The sequence below is a fragment of the Acinonyx jubatus genome, chromosome B1, assembly GCF_027475565.1.
Source record: "Acinonyx jubatus isolate Ajub_Pintada_27869175 chromosome B1, VMU_Ajub_asm_v1.0, whole genome shotgun sequence".
NCBI lineage: Eukaryota > Metazoa > Chordata > Mammalia > Carnivora > Felidae > Acinonyx > Acinonyx jubatus.
In genome coordinates, this window is record NC_069382.1 from 14,161,450 (window position 1) to 14,167,449 (window position 6,000).

The window sequence follows — 6,000 nt, forward strand, 5'->3', positions numbered from 1 at the left end:
TTCATGCTCTGTCTCTCTCTGTCCCAAAAATAAATAAACGTTGAAAAAAAAAAAAAAAGAATTCTGAGTTGTGATTTCTACATTGGCACTGTAATGAGAAAAGGGCCACTTGTAAGTGGAAAAGTCAGGCTCACCCTTTTAATGGTGTGGGCTCATGCGGTCCCAGGTAATACCTTTCTGAAGCTCCCCCTCTTGACCTAAAACCCCAGAAAAGGCACCTAAAGTGTTCCAACTCCTAGAGTAGAAACTACTTAGGAGTTGTATTACTTAATGGTACAGTGAATAAATCGTAGTATATATTATATATATATAATAAATATATATAATATATATAATCTTCAAGAAGCAGGTATGTGCAACATTAGTGATTAGAGGTTGTTAAATGACTTCGTGACACCAGATGGAGATGTGTACTCTCTCCTGTTCCCCTCTCTTTTTTTCATGCCGTAAGTCCTCTCCAACTAAAGTGTTATGAATGGACGCTAAGTAAAAAATCATTGATCCTGTGCATGAAGATATATAAGAAAACAAGCTTACATTTTATTTTATTATCCTAGCATTTCAAATACCTTTTTTTTTTTTTACACATACGGATTTGTTTGGAAATATTTTTAACAAGTGATACTCATGCTGTCCTTTGGTGAGCTCCAAAAAATATCTTCCTTTTACTTTAGCAGACACTGCCATTCTCAGACACATGTACTAAAGAGCTCCATAAAATTCGCTACATGAGTACAAAATCCCGTGTTTTTAGGTTTTCTTCAAAGATCGTATTTGTGAGAAACTTTCTCTTCCACTCGGCTTACTGTTTCTGCTTTCTCAAGCATGTTTTGCCACACAGGGAAGTAGAAGCACAGTCAAAGCATCTTTTCAAAAAATTCTGTTTTCTCTTCAATTGCCGAAAGAACTCCTAGCAACCTTGAAGTTGATTTTTCATTTATGTAGTAACAAGTCTTATTCAAAGTCTTATAGCAAAGGTATCAGCAGGCGTGGCAAATAGAAACTTGCAAATACTATCTTTATTAGGTTGGTCAAGATTTCTAAACGATGTATGTTTCCCAAATGATGATCGCCAACATTTTTTGAGTGCTATAATGTGCCAGTGATGTTCTTACCTCAGTTAATACTCCTAATAGTTTACTGTGTAGGAAACATTTTGGAGAAGTGGAAACTGAGGCATAGAGACCGGTGGTCTGGTTTTCTCTTCAAAACAGGCCACTGCAATAGTTAAGGGGTTTTTTTGTTTTTGTGTTTTTAAAGCCTAATTTTTGTTATTTTTTTGTTTATTTTTGAGAGAGAGAGGAGAGTGAGCCCACGAGCAGGGGAGGGGCAGAGAGAGGGAAACACAGAATCTGAAGCAGGCTTCAGGCTCCGAGTTGTCAGTACAGAGCCCGACACGGGGCTCGAACTCATCAACTGTGAGATCATTACCTGAGCCGAAGTGGGACACTCAACCAGTCGAGCCACCCAAGCGCCTCTAGTGGTTTTAAACAACAGTGATTATCTTTCATGGTTACAGGGGGTGAGGAATTCAGGAGGGGTGGGCTGTGCAGTTCCCACTGTAAGGCCGTCGTGGTCCCACAGTAACTGGAGTTAGAACGGCAGCGAATGGAACAGGATTCTGAAGTGGCCCGGGCCGGCCGGGAATCTGTGCTCATTGAGTCTCCGCCTTCCCAGCCGTCTGCGGGCCACGGACAGTTTGCAGGACCGCGCGGTGCTCCAGTGCGTGTGCCCTAGGAAACCGCATCGCCTTTTGTGACCTCACCTTGGATACCACACGACATCACTTCCACTGCGGCCACCAGCCCACCCGGGTTCAAGAGGAGGGAACATAAACTCCACCTCTGGAGGGGGAAACGTGGGGGACAGGAGATTCTGCAGCCATCTTTGGAACCCACCATCCATCTGTCGTTCCCAGTGACATCCACCGCAAGCAGCCAAGGGCAGGGATTCAAGTCCAGGCACCCCACGCGCCCACCGTCGTGAGGCTGCCGGTGCCGAGTCCTAAATACTGAGTGTTTGGATGAGTATGTTTTTGATGACCGAGGCGTCGTGCATTCTGTGAGCGAAGACCTGTGTTCTGAATTCTTAAGTCTCCGGCAATAAAGCTGCTGCCCTTAATCGCACGTTCAATTCCAAGTGTTTCCTGAGCACCTACCGTGGGCCAGTTTCCATGCTGCTGCCAAAGCCATATAGGACCCCCTCCTCCTGAAGAGCAACAGGGGAAAATGTCATGCACACAAATTCCACTACGAGGTGAAAAATGCAGCAGTGGGGAGGAGACTGGGAAACTACTGGTATGGCTGCGATTTGTTTTAAAATGCTCGGGGGGGGGGGTGGGGGGTGGGGGGAGGGTAAGAAAATTAAAAGAAACCGGTCTGAAAGGAATGGATAAGATAAGATTTTGAAAAGTTCTGATAATTGTTAATGGTGGGCCAAAGGGTGCCTGGGGGTTCATCTCACTCTATTTTGGGATGTGTCTGAAAATATCCACGATTAAGGAAAGAGTAAAAATACAAGGTAGAAGGGAGCCACAGTGGAGGTGAGCACAGGGCAGGAATGAGGAAGCTTCGGTGAGGCAAGGGCTTCCTCCAGGAGCAACATCAGCTTTGTTTTCATATTTGCAAGAAAATCATTGTGTCTTTCTTGTATGGGAATTCATTTCCATTACCCTTGTACAGATAATGTGCGAGTGGGCTTGGGAGGACATATAAAAGTTTGTAAAATCGACAAATCCATAGAGAGCCTTCCAGGGGATGAAGGATGTGCTGGCTGGCACCCATTCCTGCCAGCATGATGGCGTGCCAGGTGCTTTTAGCATAGACTTGTTGGCTATCAGGTAAGCTAGTGCTGTTTTCCTATCCAGGGGGTTCATACTCAGTGATAAGAGAAAGAAGGGCCATGAAACTCACTTAAAACTGAAAGAATGAAGCTTTGTCACCGTCACCACCACTGCTACTGGAGAGCGGGGCTTTTTCTGTTGAAATTCAAGGATTTGGGGATGACGCTGGTCTTTTTTGGCTTTGTCACGCTCATCAGATTGAAGACCTGTAGTTTGAGAAATGTTTGCTCTTGGATGATCATCAACAACCGTTGTCTCCTCAAAGGACTGAATCTGAAATGGCAAATTTAACTGGAAGAAATAAACAGCTCTCTATTCAAGATGAAATACGGAATTATTTAAAGACAAGACAGGAGGAGCTCTGTGATACCTCATTTATCAGAGGTGTTGATGACCAGCAGGTACTCAGATCGCATGGACACTATTTTCTCCACTTCTGATGGCTATCCCTGTATTTCCTTTTTTCTTTTTTAATCGTAAGAATTTCCAAACATACACGAAAGTAGACGCTGTAACACCCTTCCATGCTTGTGCTCATCTTCAGCAGCTATCAGTACTTTGCCATGTACTATTTAGTCTCAGCCTCTTAATTTCACCCATAAAAGGCCTTTTAAAAATAAAACCACAATGCATCATTACTCTAAAAAATTACCAATAATTCCCTGAGATTGTCTAATACACAATGTGTATTCAGTTTTCCCTGATTGACCAAGTAGTCTTTTTATAGCTGGTTTGGATCCTAACAAGGATTGACCGAGTAGTCTTTCTATAGTTTCACCAGTATCCTAACAAGGTCTTCCATTATATTACGTTTCTTAAGTCTTGTTTTTTTGTTTTGTTTTGTTTTTGTTCACATATAACATAGAACAGCACCCCCTTTTTATCCCTTACGTCAAAGGGAGGTGTTGAAGAAATGGGGTTGGTTGGCTTAGAAAATATTTCACCTTTTGGTGTTGGCTGATTGCTTCCCCAGGGTGTCATTTAACCTGTTGTTCTGTCTCCTGTATTTCCTGTGGTCTGAGGGTTAGAGTCCAAAGCTTGCCTGAGTCCCTTCCTGCCTTGCTTCCCACCCCCCTCCCTTTTTTTGTAAGAATATCTCAGATGATATGCTGCACATCCTATTGCCACCATGTCTGGTTGCCTCACTTTTGGTGATGCTGAGATTGATCAGTGGGCTTAGAGGATGACAGCCTCAAACTTTTAGTACACGCTGTCAGCGAAACATCTGTCAATGGCAGTTATCTGAACCAGAAGTTGCAGAAGGAAAATTTTAAATGCTATCCTACATTTTATTCCTGCTGGCTGGGATTATTCTGTATTTTTTCCCCACATCGACTAAGTCTTTTTAATTACCCTAAAACGTAAGAGAGAATTTTTAATAACTTAATTCTCTTTATAATATTCAGAGTGGTAAGTTGGTGCCTTCACTAAATCTCTAATGTTATGCAAGAGCTTTGGTTTTTGTTTTGGTTTGCTCTCCTCCTTTTGGCCCTATTCTTATGAAGTAATCATGTAAATGAAAAGCTGGAGGACCTGGAAGACCGGAATGTCAGGCTGGTGTGATGGCTTTATGACATTTTTGGTAGCAGCTTTCACCTTCTTTAAAAGAGACCCAGCACCCTCCATCTGGCTTCATCAACTCAGAGGGATATTTGTGCCTATGTTCACCCGTGCAATGCTTCTGCTTTGAAAAATAAAGCTTGCAAGGAATCTTCAGCTGTACAGATAAAATCAATGAGATCACTTCTTCAAACTGATACTGATACCAGACTTTCACTCCTGTGAACCTTTTTCAACTATGCACTTAAAATCAGTATTATATGATGTTCTAAATTATTACCTTGGAAAAGCACATGAGCTTGACACGGAAGCAAAATGAAATTGTTTAATGAATGTATTTTATACTAATTGTTTAAAGATGTAATCATTACATGATGGATCTTTTACCACACACACCCACACATGCATGCATACACCATTAGAAACCTGCTAAAAAAATTATTCAGGACATGTTAGAGACAGGCAGCCTTTCTTTATTCAAGAGGGGCTCCTACAATGGGGTTTTGTAGGGAAGAGAGGTTGGACTCAATTGTAAAACAGACAAATGGGGATGTACAGGCAAGGCATAGGGTGGGGGGGTCAGTGGATGGAAAATCACCAAGAAGGGGTTGGGGGATTCTTGCTAGACCAACTCCACAGAATTTTTTTTTTTTAAGTTTATTTATTTTGAGAGAGACAGAGCATGAGCAGGGGAGGACCAGACAGAGACAGAGGGAGAGAGAATCCTAAGCAGACTGCACTGTCACACATGGGGCACGAACTCACCTACTGTGAGATCATGACTTGAGTTGAAACCGAGTGGGACCCTTAACCGATTGAGCCACCCAGACGCCCCGTCCACAGAATTTTTGCTGAAGGCAGCCCAGGGGGATCAGATACTAAGGCTGGGGGTCGGGGATCCCCCCAAACTGATTTAGCAGGATTCTTGCTCAAACAGGATTCTCCAAAGTCAGAGAGAAGCCCAAGGGCAGGCCAAGTCGGTGCATAAGAAGTCTGAAGAAAGTGTGGTCCGAGAACACTCTTGTCCATGCACACTTGCTTACAACCACTTCCCACAAAATTGTAATTTCAGGTCAATAACCACCACCCCTCCCCCCACTCCGTCAAGTAGTGGAGTGTTTACTGTTCTTAAAGTTCGAGTGCGCTGGGAGAGCAGAACTTTTCTTCTCAAGCGTTGCTTTCCCTGCCTCGTGGAAAATTAAACCACGGTCGCCCCTTCCGAGAGAGGTTTGCTGGGTAAAGCTCATGCGTCAATAATCCAGTGGCCGGTGGGACAACTGCCTCAAGTTCTGCGGAGCATAAAGAAACTTCCAAAGTGGTCAGACAGGCTGGGTGACTTCAGGACAATGAACCTTTCTGTTCTAACAGACCGGCTGCGGCCAATAGAGATTTCCATGCGCTTAGCGGACGTGAGCAGCCGACTCACTGCAGGTGGAGGGCGTCCCAGCGCCGCGCATGCAGTCGCTCTGGTCTCGGGGTTCAGCGACGCCCCCACCCCGCCCCCGCCGCGCACGCGCACGTGTCCCCGCCGCGCACGCGCCCATGCCCGCCGCGCACGCGCGGACCAGGTGTGGCCATCGCAGCCCCAGGCTGCCGCG